Here is a 12,474-nt window from a genome sequence, read left to right as displayed (position 1 = left end):
ATATTTTTCTTGATTCCTATTTAGAGAGAAGGCAGCAGTCCAATCACAGCAGCCTTGTCTACTGTGCCACGGCATTTTGTACTGACAAACATTCTAATAAATCAACTGAGGCATGGCATATTTCATTTGGATCCTAATTGCAGTTCTCTCTCATTATTGATATTAATGACCCAGTGGTTCTAACAGTTAAGTGACGAACTGAGCAGACAGTATGGTCCATAAGCTTAGCTGCCTTTTTTTCTTTCAAAGATTCAAATGTGAATTAGAATATGCATGCAAATTGGAGCCTAAAAGAAATGGTTGCCTTTCAGCACTATTGAGTTAGCTCATTTTATTGGAAATCAAAGTAACATTAACAAGGCAGTGTGTCTCAGCTACAGCGTTTAATAGTGCCTCATCTCCACTGACTGCACTAGGTGTCACTAAAGGAGCTATTAGCAGACTCCATGGTGGAGAGCTTTTTTCTCTCTTCTTCTCAAATCTCTTCTATTTCCGTAATTAACAGTTTCCATTATTATTTTTTTAACTTAGTGGGAGAAAACCAAATTGCTGCTTGAATGCAACCCTCTCTTGAATACACAAAAATAAATTTACTTGGGCTAGATTGAAATCCGTCCCCACTGAAAAATATTGCTACAGTTTTAATGAGGCCAGGCAATTCTGAATTTGAAACCTGCATTGCTTATATCAGGGGTGGGCAGCCTTAAAAAAAAGGAAAAAGTTGAATGCTGCAGTACAGTGGTGCCCCGCAAGACGAATGCCTCGCAAGACGGAAAACTCGCTAGACGAAAGAGTTTTCCGTTTTGGAGGTGCTTCGCAAAACGAATTTCCTATGGGCTTGCCTCGCAAGACGAAAATGTCTTGCGAGTTCCTGCGGGTTTTTCCCCCTCCCCCCTTTTTCTAAGCCGCTAAGCCACTTATCAGCTGATCCGATAAGCCGATAATAGCGCTAATCCGTCAATGGGCTTGCTTCGCAAGACGAAAAAACCACTAGACGAAGAGAATCACAGAACGGATTCTTTTCGTCTTGCGAGGCACCACTGTACCTTGGAGGCTGAATACTGGGATTGGAATCAAAAGTAGGCGGGGCTGGAGTCAAAAGTGGGGGGTGTTAGACTCCCAAAATGGGTGGTGCTCAGACCAAAAGGGACCACCCCCTTCTCTCTCCTGGCTGTCACCCTTTTTTCTCTTTCGGGCACTCCCCTCCCTCTCCCTTCTGTGCCATCCCTCTTTCCCCTCTCCTTGCCAGCTGCATCTAATTAGGCCAAGGGCTGCATATGGCTCTAAGGCTGAAGGTTGCTGACCCCTAGTCTATGGGGTTAAGCAGAAAAATGGATGTGATGGTACTAAGCAATATCTTTATTTACACACAGCTTCATGCCTGCATTTTTACTTTTGCAGCTCTGCTTTTCTGTTTGTTCTCAGATTTATATATTCAAATATATAAAAGGATGTCACATAGAGGAGGGAGAAAGGTTGTTTTCTGCTGCTCCAGAGAAGCGGACACGGAGCAATGGATCCAAACTACAAGAAAGAAGATTCCACCTAAACATTAGGAAGAACTTCCTGACAGTAAGAGCTGTTCGACAGTGGAATTTGCTGCCCAGGAGTGTGGTGGAGTCTCCTTCTTTGGAGGTCTTTAAGCAGAGGCTTGACAACCATATGTCAGGAGTGCTCTGATGGTGTTTCCTGCTTGGCAGGGGGTTGGACTCGATGGCACTTGTGGTCTCTTCCAAACTCTATGATTCTATGATTCTATGATTCTATGAGATTTAATATGAGTTGTTATGTGTTGCCACACATGACAACTGTTTTACAATCTTTCTCTTCCTGCTTGAAAATGCAGACTTCCAGGAGGAATGTCCCATGGTTCTTCTGGTTAATTTGTGCCATGTCCAGCTGTTCTACCAATGTCCTGAAATCCAGCATTTTCTGTTTTCTGCAACTAGTCCTTTAAAGGTGGACATGCTGTGTGACTGGGTGAGGCACTATTGTGTAGTGTGCCACGGTGTACTGATGGCACTAAATGTAAGATATATTTATTATAACAGGATCAGGTTACATTGCTTCTACTAACGCAACATCATATCCTAAGATAGATTCCTGTATTTTTTAAAAAATAAAATCTTCTTTCACATATCCTAAAATGTGGAGTTAAAAACAAGATATAGTTCCTTTCTTGATCCATTGAGGTCATTTTGAATTTGAACACTTGAAAGATACTTTGTTCCTTTCCAATCCTGAAATCTGCAGTGAAATATTTGCCAAGCGTTTTTGCTGAAGGCACTGAAGTTCTGGTATACTCTCCCTGTGGAGATTCATCAGCCTTGCTCTTTACTATCTGTTAGAAATAAATGGAGAATGCTTTTATTTCCTCAGGCTCTTCATCAGGGCCAGCCCAAGAAGTTTTGCTTCCATTGACGAAGGCCAAGATGACACCCTCTCGACTCCGTCTTTCAGAGCCAACTCGACTGGTAGCTAAACCTTATTTCAGCACTGCTGACAGAACAGCAACTTCTGGGCAGCAGCAGGGTAGGCAGTAAAACACACAGCTCTGTTCTCAAACAGCTCATAGCTGTTGCTCACCTCAGGATCTCCCACCTGAGGCGACTGCCTCATTCTCTCTAATAGTAGGGCTGGCCCGGCTTTTAAAGATTTTTTTTTTATTAAAAAATTTTTTTATTAACAATTTCAACATAACAAATTATCAAAACAAATCATCTTCATTATTCCCCCCTTTTCCCCCTCCCACCTCCCCAACAAACCCTCCCCCTTCCCCCCAAGACTTCCCTCAGCTCCTCTCTCTGATTTCTCAACTCATATTGTTCTCTGCATATTGTAAAATTGTATACATCCTTATATTATCTATCCACTGTATTAACCCAGTAAATTTGTGTATGTTTATTCAAAACCTGCCAAGGAGTCCAGTTCATTTTGTTGTCTTTTTAAATAGTTTGTAAAAGGTTCCCATTCTTCTTTAAAGTCACAGTTGTCTTTACAGTGGTGCCCTGCAAGATGAATGCCTCGCAAGACGGAAAACCCGTTAGACGAAAGGGTTTTCCATTTTTGAGCTGCTTCGCAAGACGATTTTCCCCATGGGCTTGCTTTGCAAGACGAAAACGTCTTGCAAGTGTTCCGATTTGTTTTCGCTCCCCCCTTTTTCTAAGCCGCTAAGCCGCTAATAGCCTTTTAGCCGCTAATCCTTTAATAGCCGCTAAGCCTTTAATAGCCGCTAATCCACTAAGCCGCTAATAGGGTTGCTTCGCAAGACGAAAAAACTGCTAGACGAAGAGACTCGCGGAACGGATTAATTTCGTCTTGCGAGGCACCACTGTATCTCATAATTTACATGTCAGTTTCGCCAGTTCTGCATAGTTCATCAATTTTTCTTGCCGCTGTTCTTTTGTCGGGGTTTCCTCATTCTTCCATCCTTGTGCTATCAAGACTCTTACCGCTGTTGTAGCATACATAAATAAGTTCTTTATTTTCCTTGGCAGGTCTTGTCCAGGCCCTCCTTTTAAAGTTTCATTCTGCTGCTGTTTTTTATTTGACTTCTAAGTGGTACAAGTGTTCTATGGTACAAGCGTACAGTGGTGCCTCGCGAGACGAAAATAATTCGTTCCGCGAGTCTTTTCGTCTTGCGATGTTTTTCGTCTTGCGAAGCAACGCAAAACCGAAAAACCCTTTTGTCTAGTGAGTTTTTCGTTTTGCGAGGCATTCGTCTTGCGGGGCACCATTGTATATCCTTGTGCTGATGTAACAATAGACTTAGCACCATGATGGTAGTTCTTTTTTGTGGTTAAACTACTCTGGTTGCTTTATGAACAAAATAAATGGTAAAGGGAACCCTGACCATTAGGTCTAGTCGCGAACAACTCTGGGGTTGCAGCGCTCATCTCACTTTATTGGCCGAGATAGCCGGCATACAGCTTCCGGGTCATGTGGCCAGCATGACTAAGCCACTTCTGGCGAACCAGAGCAGTGCACAGAAATGCCATTTACCTTCCCACTGGAGTGGTACCTATTTATCTACATTCCCTTTGAAGTGCTTTCGAACTGCTAGGTTGGCAGGAGCTGGGACTGAGCAACGGGAGCTCACCCCGTCACGGCGATTCGAACCGCTGACCTTCTGATCGGCAAGCCCTAGGCTCCATGGTTCATCCCTCCTATGAACAGAATAATGAGACATAAATTTTAAAATTATACTCGTTATCATCCTGATACAAGCAGTTATTCTACAGCAGAGTTGTAGGTGTAGGTGTTTGCAGACTGATCAATCTGCAACAGAGTGGATAAATGGCTTTGTGGGCAGAACCTGCCCTTTGCCTGAGCTGTAAGTACAGTGCACAGTCTATTTTCTTGTGGGTAGGGAGGGAGGTAGAGTGCACTGGAGACAGATGAAATTTCTTTGGCTACTTATAAATATACAAATTGAGATGCAGGCAACCATCTTAAGAGAACAAGGGCTGGTCATTGCATCCTCAGAAGCAAAACAGCACGATTGCTTGGTTCTTCCATGCCTTGGCCCATTTGTAAGCCACCAGCAGAGCATGTTGGATGTGTCTTACCCACAAGCCATGCATGCTCATGGAAGAATGCTCCTGATGGCATCAAGCTTGTACTTAGGTCCCGCTTACAGGTTTTCTACTGGCATCTGGTTGGTTGCTGTGAGAATAGGATGCTGAATTAGATGGGCCATTGGCCTAATCCAGCGAGCTCTTCATGCGTTCTTGCATGTTCTTCTTTTCAGATAGCTCCAGAAACGGAAAAGTAACTCTCATTGCATATTAGCAAATGAGAAAGTTACACACAAACTATGGGCCCTCAACAGCATGCAAAAGTATTCTTGCCATAATATATGCCAGAAGAACTCATGCACAACCCTATCAAACCTTTAGTTACGTAAATCCAACTAACAATAACACCCACAGTGTAACTGGCTGTGTTTAACTATATGAATTCTTTATACATCCTATAAACATACCTCTTTTCACATTATCAAATTAAGTAGAAGCAATTAAAGACCAACCTTTTGAACAGGAAATACAAATAGATAATAATAATAATAATAATAATAATAATAATAATAATAATAAAATAATAAAATAATAATAATAATAATAATAATAATAATAATAATAATAATAATAATAATAATAATAATATATTTATTGTCATTGCCCCCTTTGGGGACAACGAAATTACTTGACTGCTCCATAAAAACACTAATTAAACAATACAGTATAATACATCAAGGGAGATTAGATGACTTTCAAAGTCCGGGCTTCCCATTCAGGGCCGAGATCGCTCTGGAGAAGAAGCTGTTCTTAAGACGGCTCGTTCTTGTCTTCATCGTCCTGTATCTCCGTCCCGACGGCAAGAGCTCGAAGAGACAGTGACCAGGATGCGATGGATCTTTTACTATGTCCAGTGCCTTCCTATGGCACCTTGTGGCATAAATCTGCTCTAAGGTGGAGAGTGGGCAGCCAACAATGCTCTCTGCTGCATAGATCAGTTCTTATATACGTAATGTCCAAATAGAAGCTTTTTTTGTGTTCCACGTATGTCTTTATGAATACAAGTGACAGACGCGACAACCTTAAGAAGCAGTGCTTGCAGAAAATGAACTTGTTCTTTGTAATGTTCCACATATGCCTTTGCAAAGTATAGTTGTTGTATGCAGTTGCGGTTTGCAGGTATTGTAGCACCCTGCTTGTGGTTAACGCTTAGCTGGAATGAAATATTCAACGCAGCAATAGAGAAATTAAAATAATTATTTATTTGTCAGACAAATAAATGAGAGGCACAGTGGTATATGGTTACCAAGCTCTGGCCTGGCCTCCTGCCATTATGGCCAGCACTTATATTCCCTTAATCCAGCCCCCTTTGCTCCTCCTGTGGCTGCCTCTGTCCAATCAGCCTGGTTGAATTTCCTATTGGCTGATTGCTATATCCAATCCTAAAAGATACACCCATATCCTCCTGTCCTTATATGGAACACAAAGAGCTATATATTGTTACATCTATAAATGACAAATAAGTAGTAATATATCTTACATGTGTCTCAACAAGGAATCTTAATTACCAGCTCACCTCTTGCCCTCCTTGCCCTATTGCCTTCTAAAACAAATGGTTAATCTTAAATTTTTATCTTAAACATATGTCAAGGATCTTGAGTTTCACATCAACATTGAAAGATCTCCTTCATTTGAAGGTTTCTAAACAAATGTCTGACAGCTATATATCAGGACTGTTCAGGACTGCTTGGATGGCGTCTTCCTGTCTGGCAGGGGGGCTAGACTGGTGGCTGACTTAATTTCAAAATACAACTCTTACAACTATATGAAATCTAGCATTTCTTAAATCCTTTGCATAATTACATTTAAGCCAGCATATTTCATACATTATCATAGATAGCTTTTTAGAAGGATAAACTTCCTCAAAGTAACAAGGAAGGAACAGTTTACAGCCTCAAAATAAAATAGGAAAAAAGCCTCTTCCCCTGTTTACACTCCCCCCCTTCTCCAGCCAGTTGCTTTTCCCATTAGCTCTTCCCAACATTTATTGCCCTTAAACTCTCTCAGTTTAAGAAAGAAACAGCTTTTAAAAAGAGACTTCCCAAAAATGCTTTCTTTCTACCAGCTAGATGCTTCTCCATTTGGTCTTTAACCTTAGAAAGAAGATCTAGCTCATTTTACTGGGAGGCACATTGGTATTATTTTACTATTTACTCATTCCTAATTATATTTATCTCTGCCTTTGTTATCTTCTGTAACATGTAGGGTCAGTGTCCTCACTCAGTCTGTAATTCCAGCTTTTACGACTTTGAGAATTGTTTTCTGCTATAAATCAAAGGGGCCCCTTGTCTAGGAGGAAAACACTGTCAAGGTTCTCTAAGCAGCTGGTCTGCCTGGCATGAAACTTTTGAAAATCTTTAAGCTATCTCTTTAATATACAAGTCCTGATCAAACATTAATAAAATGCAGGCTTATGCCTGATGCCTCATTCCCCCCTTTCAAGCTCAAGGACCTTCGTCCCAAGTGTCCTTGATAGCTTGACCTTCATCATATTCCTGAGGTAAAGCTCTGTATAGGGCCATGATATGAGGTAGAGTTTCATTTGAAACCATCTTGCTAATTGTACTTCTAAAACATGAAATGATACATGGCATCATACATAAAACCATTACCACTACCGTCAAGAAAAACAAGCAAGACAATAATATCCCTTTGAGTCCTGTGACATTAGGTAACCAATTGGTGAGCCATCCCATATCCCATCCTTCCCATGTTTGTACTGGGACATGTGCTATATTCTCCATCTTTGTGGCCAACACACGGATTGCCTCACCATTATCTGAAATGTTAAAGCAACAGGCATTCCCTGTCAAGTTCAAGACTCCACATAGGCCTCCCTGCTTGGCAAGTACATAATCCATTCCCATTTTCAGCTGCAAAATGGCGGCTCTACTTTCATCCAACTGTTGTGCAATAAGTCTCAAACTCTGGGCCGTTGCATTGGTTACAAGTTCCACTACTGCTTGCAATCGAATTATTCTGTTTAGATTATAAATAGGATCCCGTGCCCCTTGTATGAGCTCACCAGGATTCCAGGAGGCAGGATCATAATAGGCTATAATGCGCTCTGGTGGCCAATCATCAGTACCGCTCCAACTTTGGGTACTTCCTCCTGCTATATGAGAAATATCAGCGTTTCTTCGTGTACGCTTGGCCAAATTAGTGGGCATAATCCACATTGGTGGTAATACCCATCCCAGGAAACAAGTCCCACTCCATTTGGAGGGGAGTTTCTTGTATGCCCATTCTCCACATATCCACCACAACCATCGGGTCTGAGGTTTTTGGTACGTGGAGTACAGAAGGCGAAATAGCAAAAGAGGTAGAGAGTTCACAGTGCAGTATGTTAGATTGCCTTTTTCTGTCACAGTTATGTTCCATACCACTTTCCATGCATGAATAAAAGGAGGTGCACAGGGCAAGGTATTCCGAGTTCGATAGGTAGTATCGTGTGCCCAGGTATTCTTAATATTATCCCAAGTATAGTGACAATGAGAAGAGCCTATCATGGTAGAATCAGCTGCATCTGATGATTTATGTACACAGAATTCCCCTTGTACAGGTATAACTCGTAATGGTTTAGTTGAGTTCCATCCGGGGAAATTCTGTATTTCTGTTTGGTGTGGTATTTCGCTTACCATACCAATGGCATCTAATGGTATCGGTAATAAGGGCATACCTCCCTCCGAATCATCTGGCCCAAGAGAGCAAACAAGGCAATTGGTCCTATTTGCAACATTGGCTACCATTTCAGCTAAACCTACCCACATATTGTGGTCATGGCGGAATCCATATTTAGTTAATTTGGTCAGATTCAAGGACCCTTCCCCTTCCCAAGGGATCAGGATTAATAATAAAATCATGTTGATGTCTAGCATATGCATTCCTTCCACAAAAGATTACCTTATTGTGATAGCAAATAAATATTAGTCCCAATATAATTCCCCCAGTGACAGAAATGGGGAACCACCAAGACCAAAACATATATCCCGAGGATCCCCAATGAGTAATATCTCTGATAATTGTTCCACAAGGGGGGGGGGCATTCAATTAATTGTATAAGAGAATCTTTCCTTTCACAATCGCTGGTTCAGATGCTCCTCAAGCTTCAGGCGTGCGCAGGTCAGCCAGCTTCCAGGTTGTGGCTGCAGCAGGCCGGTCGTCTAATGTTGCCCGTGACCTAGCCCGTTCCCGGTAGGGCTAGATACAGGGGTTTTTGGAGAGAGTCAGTTTAAGAGGATTAGAGGGGTCACCTTTGCACGTCCAACTGCCTTCGGACTTCTTCAAACGGGAGTGATGAATCCAGGGGGTCACCTCAGCTACCTTCACCGCTGTTGGAGTAGAGAGCAAGACGGTGTAAGGTCCACGCCACTTAGGTGCAAGTGGATCACGTTTCCACTCTTTCACCCATACGCTATCGCCAGCCTGGAACTGATGAATCGGCTCGGCAATGCTGCACGGCGTGCGCTCGAGGGCCCACCTGTTAAGAGAAACAAAAACACGGGAGAGAGATTGCACTTGTCCCTGTGTCACATGGTCTCCTATTTGTTTAAGATCAGCTGAAATATCCTGAACAAAGGAGGGCGGTCTCCCATACAGGAGCTCAAAAGGTGACAACTTAAGTCTTTTTGTGGGTGCACACCGAACACGAAACAGTGTTATGGGTAACACATCTACCCATCCCAATCCCGTTTCCTGGGTTAATTTTGCCAATTGGGTTTTCAGAGTCCGATTCATTCTTTCAGTTTTCCCTGAACTCTGAGGCCTATAGGCTGCATGCAGTCTCCATTTCACTTGTAGGACTCGACATACTTCTTGTACTACTTGATCAATGAACGCTGGCCCATTATCACTTCCAATGCATCTAGGTAATCCAAACCTCGGGATCAATTCAGTGAGGAGTCTCTTAGTTACCTCTCGTGCCTTTTCAGTTCGGGTGGGAAAAGCTTCAACCCATCCGGTAAGAGTATCTACAAACACAAGGAGATACTTGAATCCCTTAGAAGGGACCAGCTCTGTGAAGTCCACAATTAGGCTTTCCATGGGGACATATCCCACATGTTGGATTCCAGGAGGTTGTACCGGTCCCTGCCTGGGATTGTTTTTAGCACAAAGAACACATTTCTGTGAAATGCAAGTTGCTAATTGTGATAGGTTAATAATATACAACTTCCGACTGAGACTCTCTCTGGTTGCAGTACCGCCAAGGTGAGTAGATTCATGATAATTTCTTACAATTGTGCCTGCTAGATGATGAGGTACATAAATCCTATTGTCTGGCAGGATCATCCAACCGTCCTTCACAACTGCTCCTTCCTGTTCAGCCCACTTCCTCTCTTCTGGGGTATAGTGAGGTTTAACTTCTTCTGGAACTACCTCTGGTATGAGGGCTGCTATAAATCCTCCCACAGGCTTTTGGGCTGCCTCTCGGGCTGCTTTGTCAGCAGCATGATTTCCTCTGGTTATTGGATCCCTTCCTCGTCCATGACCTTTGCAGTGCATTACAGCAATCTGTTCTGGAGCCCATACTGCTTCTAACAGGATTTCTACTTCAGGTCCATATTTCAAGGCCTTCCCGTGGGCTCCTATTAGACCTCTTTCTTTCCATAGAGCTCCATGTGCATGCAGGGTTAAGAAGGCATATTTAGAATCAGTATAGATGTTTGCCTTACATCCGGCTGCCAATTGCAGAGCTCTAGTTAAACCTATAAGTTCAGCTTTTTGTGCTGAGGTGCCAGCAGGCAAAGCTTCAGCTTCCACAACTTCCTCATTGGTGACCACAGCATATCCTGCTCGTCTGGCACCTTCATGCAGGTAACTGCTACCATCAGTATAATATACAACATCTGGATTTTTCAATGGTTCATCTTTCAGATCGGGTCTACTGGAATAAACTTCATCCATTATTTGGAGACAATCATGTGATTCTTCATCATCTACCTCTGGTAGGGGCAGCAAAGTCGCTGGATTGAGCATATTCACTACTCGTAGATGAATCCTGGGATTTTCACACAATAGGCCTTGGTACCTAGCCATCCTTGGGTTCGTTAGCCAATAACTACCCTTATATTCCATGAGTGTCAGAACAGCATGAGGTACATTCACATACATCGTCTGGCCGAAGGTAAATTTATCAGCTTCTTTGACAAGGCTTGCAGTGGCCGCTACTGCCCTTAGGCATGGAGGCCATTCTTTTGCTACTGAGTCCAATTGTTTTGACAAATAAGCTACTGGACGGTTCCAACTTCCTAATCTCTGGGTCAGGACTGCCGCTGCAATCCCATTCTGTTCATGTACATACAGCTGAAAGGGTTTTTCCGAATTAGGCAGTCCAAGGGCTGGGGCCTCCATAAGTCGTTGTTTGATAACTAAAAAGGCTTGTTGCTGCTCAGGTCCCCATACGAATGGGTCCTTTTCTGCACCTCGAGTGCTCTCATGTAAGGGCTTGGCCAGACTGCTGAAATCAGGTATCCATAGTCTACAAAACCCTGCTGTTCCCAGGAATCCTCTGAGTTGTTTCCTTGTGGTAGGTTCCTTGATAAGGCAAATAGCTTCTTTCCTCTCTGGTCTCAATGCTCGTTGTTGGTGTGAGATGTCAAAGCCCAAATATTTGACCTTTTCTAAACATAACTGTGCCTTTTTCTGGGAAACTCGGTAGCCAGCTTGCCAGAGCAAGTGGAGCAGTTCCTCTGTACCTTCTTTACAGGTATCAAAATCCTTTGCTGCTAGTATAAGGTCATCTACATATTGCAGAACCACCTTTTCTCCAGGTATTGAGGGGTAACTTGTTAGATCCTTCGCCAAGGCAGTGCCAAATAAAGTTGGGGAATTTTTGAATCCCTGGGGCAATCTTGTCCAAGTTAGCTGGCCTTTTGTTCCTGTCAAAGGGTCTTCCCACTGGAAGGCAAATATAGGTTGGCTCTGTGGTGCCAGCCGGCAACAGAAGAATGCATCTTTCAAGTCCAATACAGTAAAAAATGTTGCTTCTGGTGGGATCAAACTCAGCAGGGTGTATGGGTTTGGTACATTTGGGTGCAAGGTCTCGATAGCCTGGTTTACGAGCCTCAAGTCCTGCACTGGCCTGTATTCATCTGTTCCAGGTTTTCGAACAGGCAAAAGGGGTGTGTTCCATTCTGATTGGCAGGGCTTAAGCAGACCATATTTTAATAGGCGGTCCAAATGTTTCTGGATGCCCTCTGCTGCTCGCCGGGGTAAAGGATATTGCTTTACAGATACAGGGGTAGCCATAGGTTTTAAGGTTACTACAATTGGAGCTATATTCTTGGCCATTCCTGGTGGGCTATTTTCGGCCCATACTCCTGGTGGCACCTGTAGGGTTCGGAGGAGCTTGTTTAACTCTGTATCCAATGTGGGTTGGACTTGCAGGGCTGACATTAGGCGCCATGATTGTTCCTTAGGTACTGAGAGGGAAATTATTCCTGCTGCCTTTGATGGCAGTTTCATTTCTGGACCTCGAGGAGTGAAGGTGATTTGGGCCTGCAATTTGGACAGCATATCTCTACCTAAGAGAGGTATTGGACACTCAGGTATATACAAAAACTGATGGGTTAAACGATGTCCCCCAATCTGGCATTCCAAAGGTTGGAGGAAAGACCTCTTAGCTGACTGACCAGTGGCACTTTTAATGACTACACTTTTGGATGCCTTCTTCTGCAATAGTTCTGGGAGTACTGAGTATTCAGCCCCAGTATCAATCATAAAGTCTATTAAATGGCTTCCTAATTGAATCGTGACCGTGGGCTCCTGGAAGCCTAACTTTATGGAGTCCGGTCGTTCCTAGTCTTGGGTAAAATCCTCCTCTGCCAGTCCAATGACATTGTCCCTACTCCGTCCTTGTCCAGGTCTCTGATATCTTCCATCTCGGATCATTCCCCGT

At 43.2% G+C, this 12,474-nt stretch overlaps 1 protein-coding gene across 1 annotated transcript in view; it reads left to right on the top strand.

Moving 5' to 3' along the window:
- Window positions 1–12,474, top strand: part of LOC310688469 (splicing factor C9orf78-like) — a 45,288-nt gene that overhangs the window by 19,190 nt on the left and 13,624 nt on the right. Inside the window, exon 2 of the mRNA XM_083465031.1 lies at window positions 2,380–2,532. The gene's annotated coding sequence lies outside the window, so the exon portion shown is untranslated. The remainder of the gene's footprint in view (window positions 1–2,379; window positions 2,533–12,474) is intronic.

The sequence above is a fragment of the Podarcis liolepis genome, assembly GCF_965112155.1.
Source record: "Podarcis liolepis genome assembly, chromosome: 11".
Taxonomy (NCBI): domain Eukaryota; kingdom Metazoa; phylum Chordata; class Lepidosauria; order Squamata; family Lacertidae; genus Podarcis; species Podarcis liolepis.
The sequence above is the reverse complement of the archived record's forward strand: the minus strand, read 5'-3'. Positions and strand labels throughout refer to the sequence as shown.